At 44.7% G+C, this 27,316-nt stretch overlaps 1 protein-coding gene across 1 annotated transcript in view; it reads left to right on the forward strand.

Moving 5' to 3' along the window:
* Positions 1 to 724: 724 nt before the first annotated feature.
* LOC144150941 (uncharacterized) overlaps positions 725 to 27,316 on the forward strand; it is a 54,263-nt gene continuing 27,671 nt past the window's right edge. Inside the window, exons 1-3 of the mRNA XM_077682241.1 lie at positions 725 to 1,156; positions 13,319 to 13,639; positions 20,181 to 20,690. The gene's annotated coding sequence lies outside the window, so the exon portion shown is untranslated. The remainder of the gene's footprint in view (positions 1,157 to 13,318; positions 13,640 to 20,180; positions 20,691 to 27,316) is intronic.

Genomic DNA, 27,316 nt, shown 5'->3' on the forward strand with positions numbered 1-27,316 from the left:
AAGTAAAAAAAAGTACAAATTGCATACCGCAAGTCGCTATAAGCAAGTATAGGATATTTGTTTGCGTATGTATACCGGACTTAAAGATTTGATAGAAAGCAGGAGGCAAGCAACCTTTCTGAGTTCGATACATACGTGCGCTGCATGTCTATTCCAGCACATATCAAAATCAAACAAGAAACCTAAGTATTTGCCAACAGACAGTTGGGTAAACAGTGTATATGCACATTGAACACAATTACTAGTATGCAAATAAAGTGGAACGTACAATAAGCTTAGCTGGATAATGGAAACGGACTAGTTGTGACCTATTGTTGTTAATTGTAATTACGTTCAAGCCATTTTTGTATAACGGGGTGACAAGGGCCTTTTTTAAGCCTCAAGGTACGATTTGTGTATGAACTAAAGGCATACTCTCTCCAATCGCTTATATCTCGGCACGGTTGTCGCACAGACGTTCAAATTGCTTAAAATGAGTTTTGTATTTTGGCAGGTTTTCAGTTATCCTAATATTTTTACTTCGGCTTGATCGGGGTATGTTGAATAGAAGGAAACTTTTAATGAGTATGCTATGTTTGGCTTCTTAATTATTTCATAAGCCTAGTGCGGTTGCCCAAATTGGTGGATATTTTACAAATTTTTATTCATTTTATGGTGCTTATTTTTTTAATTTGCCTCAAAATGTGCTTATAACAATTTCGCTTTATTTGTTCATTAACAGCAAGCAGCCTTGGGAGTCAATGGCCAAATCCAACAGTGCCACAACGTCCACAACAACAACAACAACAACAGCAGCAGCAGCAGCAGCAGCAAGTACAACAAACACAACTACAACCAAGGCAAAATATGCAACAACCTCAACAACTGCAACAACAACTATTACCACAACAACCACTGCCCGCACCACAGCAACAACAATCGAATTTACGTGATGGTAGGTTTCAGCAAGGGCTTGGTGGAGCCGCTGCAGGAGGTATGAGTGATGCTTTAGGGCAAACCCTTGGTGGAAACAGTGGCACCAACATTGGGTCCAGGCTTGGTATAGGAAGTCCCACCCAAAATCGTGGAGGTAACCCTGGTGGACGCCTTGGGTCAGCAAATGGTGTGACTGGAAGTGGAGGAGCACTTGGCGGCCAGGCCAGACTAGGAATGGCTGGTAAGCTTTCGGTGGCGGAGCAAACTGTCTTTCCCGAGGTGTTTCTACGCCTGGTTTATTGATCGGTGTCCACTTGCATAGCCAGGGAATCGGAAATTGAAGTGAAAAAAATATTTTGGTGGAAATGCCTAAGCGTCATGCAGTTATTTAAAGCGGAATGCGGAATGATACGTCTGCTGAGGTAAAAATTATGCTGTGATTTTTTAGTTAGCGCTTGGTAAATTGCGCGTAATGCTAAAGAGTTATTTCTATGACACCAACAGGTCTCAGTTGCGTGTCATCAGTTTAAGCTTGAAAGCATGCTGCTTTATGTTAACAAGAGCAAGCCCTCAGTTTGACGGTTATTTTTTCGGCCGATAGGCGGACGGTGGTAAGAGAGTTAGAGCCTGCAATACCCTTCGTAAACCATAAATGATATAGAAGGACACTTTGCCGTTTATATTCACGCGGTGACAGCAATAAAGTAAGCCACTTCGCAGCTCTGCCTCTTTAGACGAAATAAACTGATAGGGACGACCGCCTGAATTTCCGCTAGGGAGGTTTGAACGCGTTTTCACAGATATCTAGTAAGTTTGCAACCACAAATATATGGTGACAGAACATTTCAGTGCAATTCATTTGCTAAGAGAAGGCGTGAGGGGTGCGAACGTGCCTAAATATAAAATCTTTGATTGACTTTGTTATAAATCGATCATGTTGCTCTTTGGTATTAAAAGTGTTGTGTAGTGTTTTCATCTTAGGGCAAGAGCCCCATTATTATGATGGGATAGTAATCATCTGCATGAAAAACATTGTGCTCTGTTTTGCAAATAAATAACATTATGATGGCAGCAAAATTTTTGAATCCGCGAACACGAAAGTGATGCATGCATGCATCTTACGTAATAAATCCGCCAGATAAGCAGTCCCATCTGAAGAATAGATTACCTCCCCATGCACTATTCAAGAAAACTGCGCGTGCGTAGAATCCCATTAAAATCCTTCGATAGGTACGTGTCGACTGTTCTATATCACTCAAAGAGCGTGAATTTATTTCGGAGTGTTTTAATCTCTGTATCACATTCAAAATTAGGAATAATAGTACTTAGCCCTTGAGGTTTAGACACCCTACTCTTCAGTGGTGCCTAAATGTTATTTGGCTGCGTCCGTAGAAACTGCTTATTAGGGCGAAAGCTCTAAGGGCCCAATTCGCTTTTCCAGTGCCTAATTGTCGATTGGGTGCTCCAGTAGAAACTGCATATGAAGCAAAACCGTGTAAAAAACACCTTCGCCGTCGTTCTCGCTGTTGTGGAGTGGTCAATAAAATGGCCACAGCGGTAAAGAGTAAATGAATAAACACTTTTTATGGAATAGGATTTGAACCCCGGGTCTTCACAGTAGAAGCCCGATGCGCTACCACTGTGCTATCTATATATGTTGCCAGTGCAGCAACAAAAATTGTCGTTCAGGTATCTTTTTTCATGGCACATACCAGCCCGGAAATAGGCCTGTAATTGCAAGATTTGAGGGATGGATGCGCCAAAATTCATAAAGTTTTCGAAACTAATAACTGTAAATGTAAACACGTAAAATAGTGCGTGCATGCCGCGAGACATCTGAACGTGACGCCACGTGACTAGAATAAAAAACAGCTGGTTGAAGCAATTTGGCCTAAATAACAGCAAGGGAAAGCGAATTCGAGAGATTTTGCGGCCCGGAGGGTACAAAGCGACAGCTTTTTGCTCAGTAGGCAAGCTGAATATCAGGGTTATAGGAATGAGAAAAACATTTATTGGCATGACTCTATCAGGTTAAGATATCAATAGCACAATAGACCCTTTGCAAAAAGCCGGACAACACTGAGAATTCAGCGGTGGTAACACTGGTGGTGAACGCGACGACGCCATTAGAAAGGAAGCAGGTCGTAGCAACGCGGTTGCGGTTGCGCGTTTTCGCCCACGGCTTCACGAGTCTGTTGCCCCATCGCCGTAGTCATAATTCTCTCCTAAAGTGGTGTTTTGTGGTACCTTTCGAAGATTAACGCTGGTCAAATCGCTTCCGCCTATATACCCCGCTGCGCAACGGCTCGTCTGGGGTGAGTCGAGACGTGCCCATCTTTTCCCCTATTTCTTCTGTGTTCCTTCCTTCCTCTGAGTTCCTCTCAAGGTCGACTGCCTTTGCTAGCTGCTGACGCACGCGTGCGACCTATCGCTCCCGCATTAGCACCGCATTCACCGACGGAAAAATTAAGCGCCGCAAGTACAGAGGCGGTGAATCGCAAACAGGACCTCTAGCAGAGACATCAAAATCTGTTTCATTATGCATGCTTTGGTCATTTTCGCGAATAGTTTTGCAAATTTGAACATACGCAAAGTGAGCGCTCAGCAGAGACGGATCCTTCATAGCCCGTTCATAGCGGCCAGACGCCGCTACCACGCGGCAAGGGCGCATCGATTAAACACAATTAAAACTCGATAACCAAACAAGGAGGCAGCGCTAAGGCTATTCTTTATTAGCAACAAATCCTACCTTTGCTTACTGCTGTTTGTCAACACTGACGATGGCGTAACGTAGGACTCCACGCTGACGTATGAACGCTCGTACTCGTAGGACCTTTCAGTGGTCGACCTCGAAGAATAAAAATCCTGAATATGCCGCTGTTCTTTCGAAGGAAGGGCGGCAAAGTTATTTTCCGATCCTGCAGTGGGAAACACAACTTCGCGTGACGCGTATGCAATTACGTGGACGGTGGACGGTAGCTACTCCATAGAAAATCTGTGCTCGCAGCCTTTTCGCTTCCTTTCTAATGGCGGCGCAGCGGGTGCACAGTGTTGCCAGAGTGGCTTGCTGCTTTTCCGCCAACGATTTGGCCATTTTGCAAAGGGTCTATAACAGAAGCTTATGGGCCGGGACTCCAAGGTCCTGTGGGGGGATCCGATGAACTTTTGCCTATTAGTAGAATGCCAGGGGGCGCGCTTAGAATCACCGCAGTGGGAAATCAACAAATTTGTTGAAACTGGTTACGCGAGGCCAAATTAAATTGTAGCTGAGGAATTCAGTTTGGTTTCGTAATACCATACCTCGCTATAAAAGGAATCTCAGTATCTAAATCAAAACGTATTCACAGGCGCAAGAAGATATTTCGGCCTACATGTATAGAATCGCCAAAATTTCCGCATGAACATAGGCTACGTGAGCATTGAACTTGGAAGTACGATTGCTGCAGCTCGCTGATTCTAGTCATAGGCTTAAATCAGTGCATGGGCTGTCCTCGCATATAATGGAATCGCAAATTTTACAGACTAAATTTTGGGAATAAAACGCCGTGTCTCTCGTACGTACTTGGTTAGGTGTGAGTTAATTGAAACATTGAGATATGGTATAATGCCTAATGCCACGATTGGTAGTAAAACTCAGCTGCATTGGTGCCATCGATGGCAATTTGAAGCATCCTGACTGTTTTTAAAAAGGGAATATGTTAGGTTTGAGCTTCTATCTGTGAAAATAAATGAAACGCACAAAATATTTGTAAAATCATGGTAATGTTCGTTGCACGCTCTAAGTGTATATATTAGATAACAAGCCGGTCTTAAGATCCAGTCGCAATCGTAAATGTGACTTTTTTTGGTGCAATATTATGTTTTGGCCCAAATGAACACCATAACCACAAAACAGTAGCTTGCTACCGTAGTCCGATCGGCGATATCAAGAACTCATGTACCTCATCAAAAATTAGTTGCTGCAAATGAAGGGCTCACTTTCGACATTCGGTCCCCTGAATCTGCAGAGAACCTAATTAAGGCCGCGGTAAATGGAGAAATGCGGCTGAGGTAACTGAGCCTCTCCATGTCCAAAGAACCCCCCCTCCCTCGCGCTTGGAATTTGAACGTGATGTAGTTAAACTGTTAAGCTTCCCAAAGCGAAGTAAGCAAGTTATGCTTTTGCTGTACAGTTTTTTTAATGTGTTAGATGACTTATAATTAGGCCAGGTTAACAACGGATAAAACGGGTGAATGATTTAAATTGTTTACACGCGGGGTCCTTTTGTGCAAGCGACAGAATCGGTAAAAAAAGGACGAAAAAGGTGATGTGGCGCCGGATGCACAAAAATCTTGCAGGGATGGTGGAGTACGTTTTTAGAGTAATTGAAAATCTGGGATCCGTTTAAACTGAAATAAATTGACTGTATCCTAAATGGCATGCTCGACGGTGCAGAAATATATTTACATTCAAACAGAATTTACCTTGTGTCACCCGTTGTTTCTTTTCTTCTCATTCGTTTTTTTTGCGCTCTTTATATTTGCTTGAATAGCATAAACCGACTCTATCACAAGAGGGGCCTGATAGCTTCTTAGCAGCAGCTTATGATATTGCCGCCAGGATGATAATATTGACTGTTTCTGTGAGGCCGCGTTCCATGTGTGGTAGCAATTGTAAAACTAAAATAAAAAAAAATTAACGAAGCGTATCGCGGAAGACTTCAAGGTAGCGAAGCTGTACGCAACCGTCACGACCATCACGACGGCTTAAGCCCACGATTGCAACCGATTTGCTTCTTCTTCGCTGCACATAGAGCTTTACACCACCGTTGTTGGTATAAGTGTGAGCTTCACTCACTTTTTGTGGAAGCGATAATCTTCAGACATTCCTTTGGAGGGGCGTAGGCTATAACGGGTATTGGTCGTTACGAGTAAGTGTTCCCGCGGTTGCGGCGAATGATGAATTTGTTTTTTTTGCCAATCTTGGTCATTCACTCTAAGTGGATATGCTCGCATTGGCCAATCTTGGCCTATCTCCCTTAGTGGTTATACTCGGAATTTTTGGCCAATCTCTCTAAGTGGGTGTGCTCGGCATTTTCTTGATGTTTTAACTTGCCGACACAAAAAATAACAATTTGCTAAACGGCTTCACTGTCAAAAAATGAGACACACGGATAATGGAAAACGTCCACTGGGTAGGCAGAAGTGTGAAGACGGTAAAGCGAAGTAGTGTGGTTTCCAAGTGCTACAAATGAGCACGTTGCGATTAAAGAAATGTGTTTCTTAATTTTTGCCACGAGTTCTTTTGTGGCTTTTGTTTTGCTTGCGCTATAATGGCAAAATGAATGCATCCGTCACACAGAACACATATAACGACTAACGCAAATGTTAGTTACGCATTGGGCTTAGATATGCTTTTCGACAAACACCAGAAAAAAAAAATACGAACATGCTTATTTGTACCAGTCTCGCAATTGGTCATTGAGACGATTTCTTTAGCCTTCGAAGCGTCTTTTTATAATCCGCATTGAGTGCTGGTTGCTAAAAAAAATCAGAATATGGAACAAAATATTGCTAAATATTACAATAATATTGCAGGTGTCATGCGGAGAAAGTCCGATCGCTTCATGTCTTAAGCACAATTTATGGCGCGAACAGTTCATCTTCTGGAGTAGCTGAAGGTTTAAATGTTTTAATGATAAATGGTGAAGAACAGGTATAGTGTCGTCGCACTTTATACTCTCGTTACCTACTTAAACTTTCAATTGAGAAAGCATAAGTGCGAATACATTTTTGGGCATCCGAAAACAGTTATTCTTTTTGAAACAAAAGACACTGTAGTGAGCGCTGCTTTATATTCGACAAACACAATAAATTGGCCGCGTATCTGCTCCTTTTGCTGCAAATGTCGTCAAAAGACGACAGTCTTTGAAGACACTTGCCAAGGAAATGACCCCCTTTGCTTTCCCGCTCACCGCTCATGTTGTTCCTGTACCGTCACGCTCATCTCAAGGTAAACACACTAAAAGGTTTGCGCAAGGCGATTTGAATTTACCGCGTTCCACTGCTACAGGCCGGGTTCCTCGATGACAGCGCTGCAGTACGGCGGAGACGCGCGTGAATGGAGGCGGCCGACTACAAGGTTTATAGAACCGCGTGGCCGTGCTCAACGTGCGATCCAAGCAGAACGTGGAACATAGCTAGTGGAAGCTTCCGTTGCTGTTGCCGCGTGATTTTTCATATGCCGCCAGGAGGCAACGGTTTTCTGCAGTAGATGTAGATTATCATTTGCTATCGAAAAACCAAGCATCCATAAATTTTTTAATAAGGAACACTGTAAATATCTCTACTGTACTAATTTCCCGTCTTATATTTGCGTAATGTCTTGTTCGTGTTCAACAAAGTTGACAAGTATGAACATGTAAACCGGGCTTAGATGTTTTCATTTGGCTGTGAGTATATAAGACTATTGCGCAATATCAATTTTACTTTGGCCGTGCGGCTGAATCGCGTCACAGACAGACAGACAGACCGACAGACATACAGGCAGACAGACCGAAATTTCTCAGTTTAAGTAGCTGAAGGAAGACTATCGTCAATCAACTACCTTCTGTCAAAACGACGACGAAGGGGTAACGTGAAGCTTTCCATGATGGTCTCCTACCTCTAGCTTCTACTCAGGTCACTGTAGCGGCCGTCTTGGACTACTGCTTGCACAGTGGAACGCCATGAACTTATCTGCCGCTGTTATCTTGAAGCTCTGTTAAAGGAGGAAGCAGTACTCCGGAAAGGGCTATGGTGGCGTGAGCTGCAAGCTATGCACGTTGAGAGTATGACCTAAAATTGTGGGCTCTTTATGCAAACATCTTTTTTCTCATCGGGACTCTTTACTGCAGTGCGATTGTGCTCTCTAGTGCCTCACCGTTTCATGGCTTTCTCTGTCATCGAATTATCGTGGTCTGGCGAGGGGGGTGCATTTTGCGTCCAGTTTTTCATGCCCATGCACCGGTCTCCAAATACAAATGGCTTCGACCATGCTAGAGTGGCGAAATTGGATAGACGTAGGCGTCATGACGAGAGGGACCCTGGTTCAGTTCAGATCACCAAAATTTTTTTCAAATTTCTTCACCTAACGCACGATCAACATCCCCGTGAGAGGTACGTTCTCGTGCAGTGTGTTTTTAGTGGGCTAAATGCATTGCCGGTGAGAGGTTCAAACATCGGTTTAAGAACGCCTGATTTCAATGTTCAACCAGTAGGCGCAAATGAAGGCCAAGGTACGCAGTAACTAGCTGTTTTTCTACGCGTTTTGGCAGATAACCGTAATGCATTATTTGCCCTACACTTTTAGACCGTGCAAACATCATCATTGCACCAAGATGGCAAGCTGGGCGAGTTGGTATTGGTTCATGGTGATAGAAAATAGCCAGCGCAAGGAAGACGAGGACGAGGAAGGTAACAACAGACACAGCGAGGCACTCACAACTGAATTTTTATTGGAAAAAGAAAAACATATATACACCAAAAACCGCGCATGTCAAAACAGTTCACTTCAGGAATGAGTCACTGCGCAAGCCTGCAACTCGTCAAGTCACACGTTCTGCAAGATAGCAGATTTCGCTTTTGTGCAAGGACACAGAAGGTTGGCTAACACAAGTTCCACAATTTTTTGATATAAAAAAAGCCTCAGATACTTCCCTAGTATGTTGATTAGGGTGTTTGAACAACACGGTTGTGTTAGATAAAACCGGTGCACACTTTTGTACATGTGTACACGTGCGGCAATGAGAAGCCAAGTTAGCAAGCGAAGAGTTCTGGATGGACAGAAAATGCTCGCGCAGTCGCTTATTGACGCAACGACCAGTTTGACCTATGTAGCAAAACCCACAAGACAACGGGATATGATAGACAACGCCAACAGCACAGGCAACATACTTGTGTTTGTGGTTTACAGTGGACTTGTTGACAATGGACTTAATATTGCTATCTCTTTTTTTGGCAACCAAAGGACAAATTTTTGATAACTTATTTGGAGCTTTGAATACCACGTTAACACCATAGCGGGAACCTACATTTTTAAGCCCGTGGGCAATCCTGTGGGTGTACGGAATTACTGCAACTTTCTTTTTCTTCTGTGAAGGATCCCCACTCGAGCCACGTTTAGCACGACCTTTAACAACTTTTATTAACTTATCGGTGACAGACACGAGTACACTAGAAGGAAAACCCGCGTCTTGTAGACGGGCTACTTGCTTTGCAAAGCTAGCACCTAATAAATGTTTGCAGGATTTTTCTAGTGCAGATCTTAAACACGAAAAAGCGATGCCCCTTTTTACTACTTTAGAGTGGGCTGACCTGAAATTAAGGATAGGTTTTGCTGAACGGGGCTCATAACAAAAGCAAACATGACTACTGTTAAAATGCAAACTAAGGTCGAGAAACTGCAGCAAATTCTGTTTTGGCAGCTCAGTGGTAAAAGACAGACCCATTCCTTCGCTCTTAAACACTCCTCACACCTTGTTGACAGCATCAGGCAGTACAACGCATTGTTCAACCAGCACCAAATAGTCGTCAACGTATCGAAAGATTCGCTTCACGCCTGCATTTAGACATCCTTGGACACAACGATCAATTTTGGCTTAAAAAATCTCGCATAAAACCTTGCACAAAAGCGAAATCTGCTATCTTGCAGAACGTATGACTTGACGAGTTGCAGGCCTGCGCAGTGACTCATTCCTGAAGTGAACTGTTTTGACATGCGCGGTTTTTGGTGTATATATGTTTTTCTTTTTCCAATAAAAATTCAGTTGTGAGTGCCGCGCTGTGTCTGTTACCTTCCTCGTCCTCGTCTTCCTTGCGCTGGCTATTTTCTATCACCATGAAACATCATCATGTGTGTCATTTGCAGCCTTATACGTGTGGCAGCTATGTGTATAGACCTTCGCGCAATTTAAATTCACCTACCATTTCCGCACCCGGGCCCCTGCGTATTATCAAATGAATGAAAAAAAGTCTGCTGATTTTACCACTGTTTTTTATTTCTTTTTTAGGAATATACTGCTGCCCATGTAGGCCCAAGCAGGAGGGGCATAGGCGGTTACAATACCAATTACACAATAAGAGAAGCAGCAAAAGCTTAAACAACGAACTAAGTTTACAACGCAGGTCGCCTGGCACAACTAAACATTTGCTTGACATGAACTTGGAGAGTTTAGACAATTTTCGGGTGTATTGTTCCAATCATTGATTATGCCAGGAAAAAAGAAAATTGAAACAGATTGGTTGAAGCATGCATTTAGGTTAAGGGCAGAGAATGGGAATGACGAGTAGGGCAAGAAGCAAGGCGTTTCAAGAAGGGACTCCAGTCCAAAGTAGGTTTCCGGTGGTAAAATAAATACAACAATTTAAGAAGGAAAGTCTGCCTTCTGGACTGCACTGTTTGAATCCCGTTGTTGCGCATCAGCTCGGAAACAGTATCTGTGCGACTAAATGTAGAACAAATAAACCGAATAGCTCTTCTTAGAATCTTTTCTAACATGTTAATATTCTTTGTTGTGTGATGGTTCCAAACAGCGCAAGCATATTCCTGTTTAGGCCTAATTAGCGTTGTGTATGCAAGTAATTTTACATTAGGTGGGGCGTCTTGAAGATTTTGCTTAATAAACACAATTTACAAAAGGCAGAGGAAGAAATATTGTAACGTGGAAATTCAAACTTAAAATATTCGATAAAGTTATGCCCAAATATTTAGATTCCTGCACTTGGTATGTAAGCGATTTCCTGCAAGAGAGTACAAAAATTACGATTCCGTTTTTAGGTGACGCAAGGAGAGACTGTTTTTTCTGGGTTTAAAAGCATGCTTATTGAAGGCTCCAGACGAGGATGTCAATGAGTTAAGGAGTTTAAAGCTTGTTGGTCACTAATAGAGTTAATATTATTAAAAATAACGCAGTCATCGGCAAAAGGTCGAATTTAGACGGGTTCTTTCGTGATAGAGACAATATCATTACAGCAAATTAGAAAAAGTAAGAGGGCGAAACGACACCCTGGTGGACTCCGGAGGTTACCAGATGAGTACTGGAAATAGAACCGTAAACGTCTACACTTCTATTCGACAAGTAATCCGAAACCCACGCTACAAGAAAGGAAGGGAGCCCGATAGATGGAGTTTTAAAGACAATAGTCTTTCTTGAGCAACTTAAACCCAGACGTTTTGGTCTGTCCGTCTGTCTGTCTGTCTGTCTGTCGGTCTGTGACTCGATTCAGCCACCCGGCCAAAGTAAAATTGATATTCCGCAACAGTCTTATATACTCACAGCCAAATGTAAACGTCTAAGCCCGGTTTATATGTTCATACTTGTCAACTTTGTTGAACAAGAACAAGACATTTCCCAAATATAAGACAGGAAATTAGTACACAAGGGATATTTACAGTGTTCCTTTGTTAAAATTCATGGATGCTTGGTTTTTCGATAGCAAATAATATTCTACATCTACTGCAGAAAACCGGCGCCTCCTGGGGGCATATGAAAAATCACGTGGCAACAGCAACGAAAGGTTCCACTAGCTAGGTTCCACGTTCTGCTTGGAACGCACGTTGAGCACGGCCACGTGGTTCTATAAATGTTGTAGTCGGCCGCCTCCATTCACGCGTGTCTCCGCCATACTGCAGCGCTGGCATCGAGGAAACCGGCCTGTAGCAGTGGAACGCAGTAAATTAACATTGACTTCAGCAAATTATTAGTGTGTTTACCTTGGGATGAGGGCGACAGTGCAGGAACAGCATGAGAAGTGAGCGGGAAAGCAAAGGGGGCATTTTCTTAGCAAATGTCTACAAAGGCTTTCGTCTTTTTGGACATTTGCAACGAAAGAAGCAGATACGCGGCCAATTTTTTGAATTAGGTTTTGATAGGGGACTGCATCTAATGCTTCTGTGAAGTCCGAAAAATTATTTATACTTGTGAGGCAGCACCGAGTGTCGAAGGGAAAATGAACAAATGAAAATAATTGAGAAGTGGTTGAAAACCTTTCCCAAAACCATGTTGTAAAGGAGCTAGAACTGATGTATGTCGAGAATATTTAACATAAGAGCTCCTTCTATATACTCTAGAAGTTTCCATGTGGAAGACAGAATACAAAATGGATAATAGCAACAGAAAGAGGGCGACCTTTGGTAGCGGAAGCTTCGCTACGCTACTTCGGGCAGTCTTCGAGGGGGGACCAGATCTGCCCTTGAGCGCTACAGGTCGAACCACATTCCTTTCCGCAAGCGCCTGGCACGGAGCCGATCCGATAACGGGGAGGCATGGGCGGCAGGGAAGAGACAGGCGATTAGGGCAAGGAGACGTGCGCGGGGCCCGTGCTTGGGACGTGGCGGAGGAAGGTGAGGAGGCCGCCGCCACAGCGATATGAAGGAAGCCCACGAGGCCACATTGTACGCAGAACCGTGTGTGATAGAGGAAAACGAACACCCAGCTGTGGTTCACCGTAAAGCGGTGAGGATTAATATTATCGTAAGGCGGTAGAGGAAAAACGTTACCGTTGATTACAGCTTTGCCACCTTCAAGTCTTACACATTAGTGTGAGCGTCCTTCATTTTTTTAAAGACTGGAATAACTCCGGCCACTTTAACATCCGGAGGTATAATAGCAGATCTAATACAAGCTTAAAAAATAATAAGCCTAAAATAATAATATGACAATAAAAACTGGCACCGATCATGAATGTTTAAAATCCAAAAAAGACGTTTCAGCTCCCGTACGGGTGCCTTGTCTACAATGAAAAGTGAGGGCGAAAGTGATCGGGTTATGTTTGCTTCAAGATGTGTCGTAGGTAACGTGCTTACACGTGTGGGAAGTTGCCATCATTGCGATTAAGTGTGTGCTCCGTGGGTCTGGATTGTCAGGGATTCAAGATAAAGCCGTGAGGTGCAATTCTTCTCTTTTTCCATTTTGGGGGGGGGGGGGGGGGGAGGAGAGGCAAGGCAAAAATAATCGGAAAAGAGAAGAATTGCACCTCACGGCTTTATCTTGAATCCCTGACAATCTAGACCACGGAGCACACACTTAATCGCAATGACGACAACTTCCCACACGTGTACGCACGTTGCCTACGACACATCTTGAAGCAAACAAACCGGATCACTTTGGCCCCTATTTTTCATTGTGAACAAGGCACCGGTACGGGGGCCGAAACGTCTTTTTTGGATTTTAAACATTGTTGGTTGGTGCCAGTTTTTATTGTCACGTGTTTTCCTGACCATACGGGCTTCCGTCCAACCCTCAATTTTTAAAATAATAATATGCCGGAAAAATAATTTTTCTGTATTAGGACCAGCGTAATTTTCATTATTTAGTCAGCGTATATCAACAAAATTTGTTTTAAAACGTAGTGACAAAGTTCTTTTGTTGTTTTTTGCTTGCAGAAAACAGTCTCGGGAGACAAGGCCAAACCCAAACAGCATCATCACTGAGACCATGGCAAACGCCACAGCAAATGCTACAGCCAGCACAGAGACCAACACCACAGCAACAACAATTACAGCCACAGTATACAAATTTGCCCGGTCTAAACCCTCAAGCAGGCACCGGAACAAGTCCTGGACGAAGTTCGGGTGGTATATTTACGGGTGGCGCTGGTGGGTCCCGCATTGACTCAGGCGGGTGGTCCAGTGTTGGTGGAGTCCAAAGTGGAGGGAGCGGTACCGCAAATCTTGGAGGGCAAAATGCCGGAGCCTCCGGTGCAGGTAATTGTGATTCTACAATTGGAGGACGTTTTAACAACAAGCTCGAACTAGGAGCACCGCGTCAGCTTCCTTTTAGGGGGACAAGCGGGCCTGCTGCAAGTCTTCTGATGCCTGGGACGTCGACTGGGGCCAACCTGGCTACCGTCGGCTTTAGTTCAATAAGTATTTTGGTGTCTGATAAGTATTTTGGTGTCTACAAGCGGGACACAGTCCCCTATAGAGTGTAAACAAATGTGAGGCTGAGGATGCCCGCTGACATGAAAGTTACGTATTGGGGTCATTTATTCTAGAAGCGTAGCACAGTCTCCTGCAAAGAAATGAGGGCCTTAGGATGTCCGCTGCCGTTGAAGTTACGTCTTGGGGTAATTTACGTTTCGGAATTGATAAGTCATGCACACTAATAATACGTGGAATCTGGGGCCTTGCAACTATATGATTTTCGTACCATCATGGTCTGATGATAGGTTGCTGCCTAAATATTTGAATAGTGAGCATTTTCTTTTAGAAACTATACTCTTTCGAAAAGGTGAACGCTCCAGAAATGTACTTCATGTGCCCATTGCACTGACGTATCCATAACAATTAACTTTGAACTTTGCAATGTCGGCAGTTTAATTGAATTGGATGTAGTGGCAGACGACCGCACTAATTTGTGTTAAGGAAGGTAAATTATCTTTCCAAACACCCTGTTTGCTAACAGCGACAACAATATGACACGATATCTAACTTTAGAGAGTCAACCAGCTTAACAGACTCCCTGGTATTGTTAAACATGCAGAGTAACAAACATTCTGAAACATTTTAAACGGCGCTGCTGCGGTTGAGATCCAAGAATTCACGGCATGCGCACTCGCGGAAAAACATGCGGTGGGGAAGAAAGTTGAAAATGGACCAAGCTAATCATCAAAGCAAGCGAATTTCGCCTCTCGTGTCGGATCCGAAAACATTCCCAAATTTGAGAGTACAAGAGCCAAAAACAAATGCAAACGTATATCGTGAAAGCATGGGCACTTTTCCACTCCAGTCAGATCTATATATCTGTGCGATTGTAATGCGTAGTGCGCGAACCAAAGGGCACCTGATAGGGCGACCTCGCGTGCAATTCAAACGAACATCTCGGTATTTATTATTTATTATTTTTTTATTTATTTAATACTGTAAGCCTTTCTCAGGCTCATACAGGGTGGGCGTGCAAATATACACACTCGAGTAGAAACCAAGCAATATCGCACATAACGAAAGAAACAGAATCACAAGATGCTGGTGAAACTAAAACTGAACGATGGAAGCTCTTGCACATAATCATGGCCAGGTGACAAAACATCATCGTGGCATCAGCAGGTGTTACAGTGATAAGTGTGTTCCGAAGCGCTCACAAACAAAAAAGGGCAACTTTTACTCTTCATAAAACAATCTTTCTAAATTTTGAACAAATGAATCTGCAGAGGAAATGTTAAAGCATTCACGTGGCAGTTTGTTCCACTCTTCCACTGCTGACGGGAAGAATGAATATTTAAAAGTGTCACAGCGTGACATGAATGGTCTGATGCACTTATTATGGTTGGTACGAAGGGAGTGATGGTTAGGCGGCTTTATATAGTTGTCCTTATCTATGTTTAAACCATTGTGATATAAAACAAAAAGAAACTTTAAGGAACAGACACGGCGACGGGCTGCAAGGGTCGGTAAGCATGCCCGCCTGCACAGCTCAGTGACACTGTCATGCCTCGAATACTTTGAATAGATAAAGCGGAGGGCCTTGTGTTGGACGTTTTCTAATTTGTTGGAAAGGTACTTTTGATGGGGGTTCCAAACAATGCTGGCGTACTCGAGGATCGGCCTTATTAGAGATTTATATGCTGTCAGTTTTACATTAGAAGGCGCCAATGCAAGTTTTCGACGCAGGAACCCTAGCTGGCGATATGCTTTTGTGTATGGGCTGTTTACATGTGCATCCCACTTCAGTTTACTTGTAAAAGTTATACCCAGGTATTTACAGTGTCGTTTCTTGCAATGTTTGTGCCAACCAAATTGTAATTAAAATGCTGGATTGTTTTTCTGCGAGTTATGCTAAGGCAAGCTGTTTTCGACACGTTAATTTCCGTTCCCCACTGAAGGCACCAACATGCAATATTAGCTAGTGTGGTGTCTAAGCTGGTCATCAGTAGTGCGGATAGTGGTGTAGATCACGCAGTCATCAGCGAATAGTCTCATTTTAACGTTAGGCTCAAGGCACATATAGATATCATTGACATATATTAGGAACAAGATGGGTCCTAAAACGGAAAATTGCGGTACTCCGGAAAAAACTTCCAAAGAATCAGAGGCTGTGTTGTTAACGGTTACATACTGCCTACGATTTGATAGGTACATTTTTATCCATGCTGTTATGTGACTGTTAATACCAATAGATACAAGTTTTTCAATCAATTTACTGTGGGGAACCTTATCAAAAGCTTTGGCAAAGTCTATAAATATGGCGTCAGTTTGCAGTCGTGAGTTAATAGTAGTTACGAAATCATGCGTGATTTCCAAGAGTTGAGTAACAGTAGACAGGTTTTTACGGAATCCATGTTGGTTTGGGTACAACAAGTTGTTATCTTCTAAATATGTCATTATTGCCTTGTTGATTACATGTTCCAATAACTTACAGCAGCAACTAGTTAGTGAGATAGGCCTGAAGGTTTCTATGGACAGCTTGCTCCCACCTTTATGAATTGGAATTACTTTTGCACACAACCAGTCTGCAGGTAAAGAAGCTGTTAGTAGGGATGCTTTAAAAATTGGTTCAAGAAAGGGACATAGCTGCTCCGCGTAGTGCCGAAGGAAAACATTTGAAATATTGTCAGGACCCACTGATTTCTTAACATCGATTTGTAACAGCAGGTTAAGCAGGTTATGCGGGCTATTTATCAAGCAGTAGCCGCAAAATTATAAGGCCGTTCTAACCATGATTTCAAACCCATCCTTGAACAGCGCGGCCATTGTTAGAGGTAACACAGGGAGCGCGGCCGGACTCAGCGGAGCGCCACAATGGGCGCCGCAGGTACCTTGCGGCCCATGCGCAATTAGTGCCAGAGGCAGAGATAGCTGCACGTCGCCTGCTACGGTTCCTCTCCGTTTCAAAGCAGCGGTGCTTTTGTACAATAGTGCGCGCGGCGAAGTGGAAGGAACCGTAGTAGACGACGTGATTGATTGATTGATTGTAGGGTTTAACGCGGCGACGCAGCGCAGGCGATGGGGCACGCCGTCGTGGAGGACTCTGGAATAAGTTTGACCACCCGGGGATCTTTAACGTGCGCCAAAATCACTTTTTTATTGCCTGGTTTGGGCCAATACACACATGCAAATCATCGACAAAATTACACCACGTGAAAAAACACTAGCACATACCTTGCTAGTGAGTAAGGTTTAAAAAGGCGGTAGTCTCGCCACACTCTCCAGCACAGTCAACCACTCGGGTGGACTAGGCTCGGTTTTCAACACCTCTACTATGTAGCGGACATTTTCACAAAAGTATTCCCTCCCTGGCCTCGCATCAACATCATTGTACCGGCGGGCCATGCGAGCCTTCCATATACCGTGTAGGGCCAGTAACATTATGAAGTCGTATGGAACTTCACCTTCATTTTCTATGGCTAAAAACCGAATTCCATAACTATCCACAGGAAAATCTTTCTTTAAGGTACGCTGCAATACGTCCCATAGGAAGACCCCGTCCCAACAATCTATGAACACGTGTTCGATGGTCTCTGGTTTTTTGCATGGGTAGCAATCAGGGCCCCAAGGCACAAATAAACCTTTCTCAATCATCCAGGTTTTTACAGGTAGTACACCCACATGCAATTTAAAGAAAAAAGATTTAACATAGCCAGGAGCTGGCATTGTTTTAACACGCCGAAGAATATCTTGTCCCGGCCCTACACGGTATAGGGACCTGTACAGTGGGATCGGCAAAACCGTATCCACGAGATCCTTATACAGTTTCTTCCTCGGCACATGAGATAAATATTCCAAGGAGACTCGGGCACAAAGAAACCTTGTGGCATCAACAACTTCACGTAGGTAGCCATGGATTCCACCACCATAAACACAACAGGAAACAATCAATTCGGGCAGTGCTGCACCCAAACGGACCTGACACACTGTGCGCAAAAAAGGGTCGCGTACATCTCTCAGAAAAAGGAAACGGTTTACTACTTGGCGCAAGAATAAGTGCACCAAAGAAAGCCCACCGGAGCGGACAAAATCTCGTACACACGGCCGTTCTTGCTTTTCGCCTGCATTAAAAAAGCGGCCGCCGCGGCCGAGAATCGAAGCCGCGTCCGCGTGCCGAGCAGCCCAACGCCTTAGCCATTGAGCCACCGCGGCGGGTGCAGCTACCTCCGCGTTTGTCACTGATCGTGCATGAGTCGCAAGATTTCCGCGTCGCTCGTCGTGGCACGCGCAGTGCTCCGGGTTCCCTCGGACAGAGGCCTCACTACGTATCATCCCTTGGACATGCATTTTGACTGGACTAGTTATCATTATTAATTACCGTTTTTAAGATTTGTATCGTCAAAATAAAAATGTGATCGTTTATATATGTGCTTCTTTTAAAAACGACCGCCATCGATGCTTAAGACACAGCAATTTTCTCACACTTTTCTCCAAAAATATGTAACCTGTATGTCATGCGTTACAAAGGTTCGCCGGTCATCTACTACTACTACTACAAGAACACAGGAATAGAAATTAGTTTTCATCAACTGCATAGCTTTGCTTTCGAGATTTAAAATGTTTTTAGTTGTTCGCTCTGAAACCATTACTTATATTGTTAGCACATTTTGTTCAGAATTGAAAAGTAAAGAAGCTATTGGTGTCGTAATATTATATTTGCGACAACATACCCGGAATACAATTCCGCGCTTGAATTTGATGGTAACAGGTGCGCATGAAAGCTATACCCCAGTGAAACTAGGCACAGGACAAGTCACAATTTGCAGAAATTTTACTTTACGTACTTTTTTGCGTCTTTAGATGAGCTTCGAGATCATAAAAGCACAAACGTGGCAGATTTCTGCTAAGTCCGGTGCACCAGCACGTGTTGCCGCATTCTAGACAAACTTTGAGCAGTGTCCTTCAACGTGGACACTGTCCTTCAACGAGGACACAAAATCTGCAAAGCACGGGGAACACAATCTCTGCACAAGACTGAATGGACGTCAGCGCAGAAGGACAGGAGATAAACAGTGTGGAGAAAATGCAGTGGGAGACCCGGGATAAGGTTATTCTAACGGTGAAGTAGTTCACCAGATGAAGGCTGCAGCCGGTACAAATGGTTGGGCCACTTACAAAGGCATGTAAAACATAAGTTTAACAATATTTTGCCGGATGTATGAGTAAATATTATATAGTCAATGCGTTAACAGAATGAGAGCATTCAAAGTAGCCAAAAAGTCCCCATTAGGTTCGGGCATATCACATCTATAGCCTCCAGGGTAACGACAACAAAGACAGCCATTTTTTTAATGTGGCCGTATTTCACATTTGCCGGACGGAAGCAATTTTTTTAGGCGCCAAGCGGCACATGGCATCCTTCATTGAGTATTGTTTTTCCACAGAAATAATCACTATATGTGAGCCCACAAAAATAATGCCGTATTTTTTGTCTTATGGAGAATTTAAAGCACCAAATCGTTTTATTGAAAGGGAAAAAAGTATTGCAGTGTTCCTATTATGTACGATGGACGGCAAACCTAGTGGCGACGCTTCAACAAGCCTCATTTCGGCCGCCGTATATGCCACTAAAGCGTGCCTGTAGGCAATTATCACACTACAGAAAATAGTAATGCCTAATTAATTAATAAACGTAGAAGTTTTGTGGCGTCAATATAACATAGGCACATAATAAAAGAACGTCGCTGGCATTGTTTCATCAGTATAACCTGAATAGTTCTAAAGAATGCTCTAATTCGACTTGGCTTCAAACCTCTTTTTAATATATCTTATCATGTTCGCAGTTACTAATCCTGTAAATAACCATATATCAACATATTGGTGGTGTATAAACTCAGACCGCTCTAAATAGTCTTTAAACACTTTTAGAAGTTCAGAATTCAGAAACCGTGTTTATTTCCGCTGTCTTAACTCTATAGTTCATACCACAAGCTAGGTGCAGCACTGCGGAGGCTGCATTGTTGTCAACAGTCCTCTCACTGAGGGCGCCTAACTCACCGTGAAGAGGGCCTTGAAAGAATATTTCCTTCTACCCTATCGTGAGGTGGAACAGCAAGGCCCCGGTGGCTTTTATCGCTTCCTTCGCGGTGGATTGGATGCCCTCAGTGGTTGACTATTGACAACTATGTAGCCTCTACAGTGCTGCACCTAGCTTGCGGTATGAGCTATAGTTAGAGAGAACCGAAAAATTTGTGTGGACCCTATCCCAGTATGATTATTTTGTTATTTGGCATATAGTTATAAAGTTTCTGAAGTAGGTTGTTTTCAGTCACATTTGCTGGAAAATGAGGTGGCAAAGCGTATTCCTTTTGTTTCTTTACAGCAGGAAGCCTTGGGAGGCCAAGCGCAACCGGCCAAGCAGCAATTCCTAAACCACCAGTAATACCGCAACAGCAACGGCAGCAACTAATGCCAACACCGCCACCACAACAGCTGCCACGGCCAGCAGTCCCACAACAACAATCCCAACTACCACGGTCACCACAATATACACCACAGCAACCGCTACAACCTCAACGACCATGGCCTGCAGGAAGTACGGGTGCTGGTATTGGTGGAGGCTTTGGGGGAAACGGCGGCCCAGGTCAGACGTCAACTCTCGGTGGAAGCCGAAGTGGAGGAAGTGCCAGTTCAAATCTCGGAGTACAAACTACAGGAGGTTTTGGCGCACCGAATTCTGGTGGAGGTCCTGGTAGAGGCTTTAGCGGCATGCCTGGAGGACGAACACCTGGTCAGTTTCCGGGTGGTCAAACAAGTGGACCTCCTGGAAGTGCTTATAGGCCTGGGTCATGGACTGGGGCCAACAGAGGTGGCATGGGGAGACCAGCCTCAGGTAAGTATTTTCCGGAGCGCGTCACGTGTCACGTAGTCATCTGAGGGAAATTCGGGTCTGTATGGTGCCTGCTCGAATAAACATCAGGTATTAGGAGAACTTTAATTTTGCGATTGATAAATTAATCGAAGTACATAGTATGGACTAAATTGCGTGGTCCTGTCTCTAATTTTTGTATCATTGACGTTTCCTTAACAAAAAACAAGCAGTAAGTCACCCTAAATTTTAGCACTTTCTTCTGACACATGCTTCCCAGTGTGACAGTTGAAGTATTCCGTCATTCGTTCGAAAAAGTGCACTATCTAGAAGCGTACTTCTTCGCTTTTTATACTAGCTGCGGAACAAACCAAATTAGTAGCATCGCACAATCAGTACTTTATTTGAATTGCAGGTAGTAGCAGGAAACCACGTAAACTTCTATCAGTCTAGTTGGATGACTTTTAAGATTCTTTTATGGGGACACATGTTACTTCAGTCACAGACCTTCTTAAAACATTAATATTCAGGTCCTTATTTAGAAGTTACCGTCCTTGTGTTTTGGAAAGGCATACAAATTTTCTTGTTAAAAAAGGAGTTGCCGTTTGCGCTTGAAAATTCTTTCCATAGTCGTTGGCATGTGTAAATTCTGCCGAGTAGTGGATGAAACCCGGATTATTCGTTATTCATATACTTGAGTATTCGTGTTATTATTATATTTTTGCATCAACTCCCAACAAATAGACTTGCATACGTATATGTTACGTTACATTTATGCCAAAAAGCTATGTACTTACCCACACACTTATGCCCTTACCCACACGTCTATCCCTGATTCGCAGTAACAATGTGGGCACAGGAGCGATAGAAAGCCATTCGGTATGCAGGGATCGGCCTTTCAGTGTCGCTCAATAAGACGAGAGGTAATGCATGGAGCATTTATTTACTGGAGTCTTATAGTGCGAAGTCATAAACGATTTTAAAATGCGACACGTAACTCTCGTGACTACAATTGCTCTGGAAGAGTGGCCAACCTTTGGCTAGCTGTGTTTATAGAGAATCTCTATACTTTGCTTTACGGTATATCTTTCTCTAGTAGTTCGCCATAGAAGGCAACTCAAATATTTCGCGGCTACATCAATCCTCATCTCGTTCTACTTTTTTTCTCAAGTTCTTGCTTCCATGGGGCTCATACTCGACAAGCGACAGCTGTGTGTTCAATGCCCTAGCTGAATACGGAAGTTGCCCCTCCGCGAAAGCTTCATTTCAACGGCTATGTGTGGGCGAAAGTATAAGGAGCATAAAAAGCAAAAAATAGCGGCCAGGAATGACGTGCCTTGTGGGTGGATCTCTGCAATCTCTGTTGCTTATAAGCATAAGACTACGGCCGCGTGATAGATGAGAGGAAAACCTACTGCAACTACCATCAGCAGCAACGAGTGAATGAAAGCGACGAGAAGGCTCGAGCCAGCGCTTGGCGTCACGAGCTCTGGGTTGCCACTTCGAGTTTGCAGCTATTAAACGTGCTCTTTAGCCTTCCTATTTCGAAGCTCCAAGTCTCATCCGTTACAGTTTGTGGTGGAGGAGCCGGGTAGGTACTATTCGTGCAGAGTACCCTCTCACGTCCCAATGAGGCCAGCCTGATACTAAGCCCGGGTCTGCGAGTATTCTTCGAACAGCCCGGTGTGCGCACCAGCCTACACCTCCGAGGCCACGCAACGGGGTTAGGGCATCTGACCGCGGATTCCAAATGGACGCTGGCGAGGCATGCAGTTGGCATGATGTCGCAGTCGAAACACACTGAAACATTCGCATCACTGATCGTATACTGGCCCGTCGTACACCCTGGTCCTGCCTCGTTCCATGGGGTGCCTTAAGGACGTCGACCATTGAATCGAGCAGTACGAGTGAGTGGCTTGCCTCAGTGGTTGGACGGCGGACAAGTGCCGCCAGAGATAGTGCTCTTTTGTCCAGCATGAGGTGGCCTTACGTCAATGGGATTTTGGAATGACGGTTTAAGACGACAAAGGGCTGAATAACTATTCAAGAGCCATGCCCAAGGGCCGAACGAAAGCGTCAGAAGCTTCGTTGAAGATTTTCTCTGGTTGAGCTCTCGGGTGGATCTGGTGGCCACCGAGAAAAGCATGGTTCGTGTTCTTATGAGGGGCGTGAGGAGCGACATTTTTTGTGCTACCACCCGCTAACGTTGCCGAGTTTGTGACTGAAGCCCCAAACGTTACGCAAATCTGACAGTGGCCATTACCACCGGTTAGTGGCTGCCTCCACGGTTGTTGCACCTAAGACGTCACGACGTCACATGGAAAGCGCCAATCAGAACTACCTCCGCGAAATTATCCGCGAAATAATTTAGCTAGAACTGCGAAAAATTTTCTCAGTGCACGAACGAGCAGTCTCAATATTGGTCAGGGAACACGTGCAGCGGAAACGTAGGCCCCGCACTCCGTTGGACGTTTTTCCCGAACGTCCTTTTGTTGCGTAAGTCGCACCGCACCGGCTCCACAGCCACACTCGTCAGTCGCTGGAACCTGCGGAAACATGTCGCGAAAGGGTGCCGTTGGGTCGCCGGTTCCGCCACCTTGTGCACAGCAACATCGCCTATGAAAAACGATGTCTCGCGAACCACAGATAGCAAACCGCGGTGCTTCCTATTTTTGTCAGGCTGAACACAACTTTTGCCGCTGACTCTACCGTGAGCTTTGGCTTTGGGGAATCCGCCCTAGTGATCCATGGCCACGTTACAGTTAAGGGCATCGCGAAATCGATGAATACCTCCGACGCCCATTGTCACAACCACTCCAGGTCGCACCTGGGAGATCCCACTCGCCATCGCACTGTCGCCTGCCCTCGCTTCTTCGCTCATCTCGCTGATAAAGCCGATCGCCCCTGCCTTGCCGGGAAAAGTAAGTACAGCAGTGCCTGGAGGTGGCGCTGCCAACAACAAAAGTAACGCAGAACCTCCAGAAACACTGCGACACTCGCAGTCAAACGTTGGCAAACGTTCCACACGAACTTAAGCCCCATTGAACAATGTTTTTAACAGCAAAGATGATGAGGAAATCGTTAGTGTGTGGTGTGCGCAGTTAAAAATACCAAGAAAAGGCCGAGCGCTCGTCCACGCGTGCGTCGAACCCACGTTCGCCAAGCTAATCATACCCACCTAAGGTTATTGGCCAGTAGTGGCCAAAAAAGACTCCATCGTTCGCCGCTTGCATGGAGGGAACGTTCGTCAAGCCACGCATACCCGCTTGGACAGATTGGCCAACATTGGTCCCAAAAAACTCCAGCGTTAGCCGTATGGCGGCAACACTTGCTTGCAACGATAAAGACACGTCATAAAATACGCCCCTCGCGGTCTCGTCCACATGTCCTTGTGCGTATGCTCACTGCATCATACTAGAGTCGAGACTTGAATGTCGGAGCTGCCGTAGGTGATCATTGACTCCAAATGACCCGGATGCGCAAAGTTCGCATGTCCGAAGAAGAGGCCGCCCTTTGAGAGGCTTGGCGTGCAAAGCATCCGCTAGAGACGATAAGTCACGCTTGCAGAGGGGCGTATGAAAACTTCGACCGAAGCCACGAGCTCATACTAGCGTTGCGCAACATACATTCATTGAAATGCCATGGCACTGACGTCAGCCATTACAACAGAACAATACGAAGACTCAACTTTGTGTCCGTAACTGGTCATCTATACTAGCTTCGCCATTGCTCTCTTGCGCGTGAGTGCAAGCTTCGTCAATTTGTTGTCATTATAGATGGCCAATACACAACGCCACTCGTCGACGAAGGCGCTGACTACTCAGTTCTGACTGGAAAGATTGCCCATTCCCGGCCGAAAATGATCTCACTGTCGGAGTACACCTCACGACGCCTGTTTGACGGTGTACTGCCCCCGTAGGGATTCATGGTGAGGTGTGCCCGGTGAAATTTCTTGCCCTGCAGAACTGCTCCGGACACATAATCCGTGGTATAGATATCCTGCATGAGCACGGTTCCGTGCTTGATCTGGGTTCGAACAGCCTCACACTGCGCCAGCGCAAAGCTTCACCCAGCCAGCCCACCCCATATTGCTACGTGGCAAGGGTCTCGGATTAACACGTAAATCTGCCTGCGGGAGCCGGTTTTTCCTGCTGGTTAAAGTGGACACGTGAGTTCAAAGTGATGCCTTTCAGTCTCTGTACGGCACCAGCAACCTTGCAGCGCGCCATGGACACCGACCTAGCCGGCTTAAAATGGGAAAATTGCCTCCTTTGCCTAGAGGATGTCGTCAGCTTTTCCCGTACATTCCACAAATACCTACAACGGCTTCAGACAATACTGAAGGCTCACAAAACAGCTGGCCTAACGTGGAGTCCGAAGAAATTTCGGTTGGTGTACGATGAACTCAAGTTCCTAAGTCACGTTATTAGCATAAAAATTGTCAGTGCTGACTCGCGAAAACAGATGTCATTCGTGTCTTCCGAACACCAATGGAAAAGTCTGCTTTGAGCGGATTTTTGGGATTGTGTGCTTATTACCGATGGCTTGTCCCCAATTTCTCTGATATCCGCTCGAATAACTTATCTTACAAAAGAACAGGCACCATTTCAGAAAAATGACAAAGAAGAGCACGCATTCAAGGCATTGTAAACGGCTCTGCAGACAACGCACAACACCGTTATACCCTCTAAACTAGTGGCCTTACGGAGCGCCTCAGAAAGACCATTACCGATATGATCGTAATGTATGCGGACGTCGCACACCGATCATTGGAACAAGGTGCTTCCCTTTGTAATATTCGCATATAACAGTGCGATCCAAGGAACTACGGGTTCGGTCCATTATATTTAGTACACGACCGCCACTTGAATTGAATGTTCGGCGCATTGTTGCCTCACATGTCGAGTGATCTTACCGACGAATATGCTGTAGAAATATCCCAGCGAGCAGAGGAAGCACGGCAACTCGTGAAGATTATGATTCGATGTCAACAATCTCTAGAAGCTGATCGCTACAACCTCTGTCGGCGTGACATACACTTCACCCTCGGGGACAAAGTTTGCATTTGAACGTCCGTAAGGTGCCGTGGTCTTAGCAAAGACTTAATGAACGCTACTTTGGCCCGTATAAGACACTTCGTCCTACTGGTGACCCTAATTATAAAGTAGTCGCTGATGCCGCGCACTCGGCATCCCGCCGAACTCCAAGGCCTGAAGTGATGCACGTCGTACGTTTCAACCCATACTACGGACGTTGAGGCATAAGCTACGCACTAACCCATCCAACTGCCCCTCGTTATTCGCGGCATCGAGTCAATTCCTTCAAAGGGGAGGGGGGAGCAAGGAGACTACCGTCATCAGCAGCAAGCGAGTAAACAAGACGAGAATGCTCGAGCCAGCACTTGGCATAACAAACTTCGGGTTGCAGCTTCGAGTTTGGAGCTACTGAACATGCTCTTTAGCCTCCCTTTTTTGAAGCCCCAAGTGACATTCGTCGCAATATATTTCAAGCAACCCCCAGAGTTCTCATGTCATCAGATTAGTCGAAAGGGTATTAGCTTAGTCTAATAAAATAGTAGGTTATAAATTCAATATTGATGTATTGCGCTACTTGTCAGTGGCGCAATACATTCACTGAGAAGTGGGACGGCAGGGCAATATGAATTTACAGGCGCAGCAAAGTCCTTTTTCCCACGTGTTCATGTATTCTAAAGACACCAGTGAAGACGGATTATAGGAGCGTCCACCCTAATTACAAGGCACCCGCAGTTAAGTGGTTCTAGTGAGGTGTTGTTATTAGAACGCGGGCTTTCCGGACATTGTATCGAATGTGTACTAGTTTGGGCTGACTTTAGTTCAATACACGCAGTTTTCCCCTAACGTTGCCCTTTTCGGGTCACCAAATTGCAGGTTATCCTATCTGTTCAGCATAAGGGTGAATATTGCCTTTCCATTAAGGCGTTACTGTTGCAAGCAGTGCCTGTTGTAGAAATCCCAGTTATTTTAGATACTTCAATACGTTTTGTTCGGGCTAGCGCGGACGCAGCTTCATTTATGAAGCCTGAAAACCCTCACACTGCCGAGTGGGTTGTTTACAATCGTCGCAAAGTGTACGCTTTATGACAAGTAGTTATTGTTGTTTTAATATGTATTTAATAATCCTAATTACATTCCGTGCCTTGACCTTTGTCATCGCCGGAGGAGGAGATGGGGTAGGGGAGTTAGAGGATGTGGAGGGGGGGGGGGTGTAAATGCGTGTTGAAATACGAAAATACTTCTATCACTGCTTCAATTAGTTTTGTACAATTATATATTAACTTCGTCCCCACTGAAATTGAGGTCGAATACACTAAACTGAAAACTGGTTACAGCGCTTTTTTCTGCGAATCACTTAAGGCTTGTTACAATGTACTGTTGAACTCGTTCTTCCGGGTTCCAGCAGGTGTACATAAATGGATCAATGAAGCGGTAAAATAAGCAACTGGGCAAAGAAAACAAATTCCTCGGTCCTGACGGGCCGCAACTAAAATTTTTGAACGTACAAATTTTACTTTTGTAACTTGGGCGAGCGCGGGAATGCTAACTCAGCAGTGGGTGCTGTATTTCAGTAATTCAGAGGTGCCACTTTTGATGTTAAACGAATAAATACCT

The sequence above is a fragment of the Haemaphysalis longicornis genome, unplaced genomic scaffold (assembly GCF_048455015.1).
Source record: "Haemaphysalis longicornis isolate Haplotype H1 unplaced genomic scaffold, Haemaphysalis longicornis Haplotype H1 scaffold_81, whole genome shotgun sequence".
In the NCBI taxonomy this organism is placed as follows: domain Eukaryota; kingdom Metazoa; phylum Arthropoda; class Arachnida; order Ixodida; family Ixodidae; genus Haemaphysalis; species Haemaphysalis longicornis.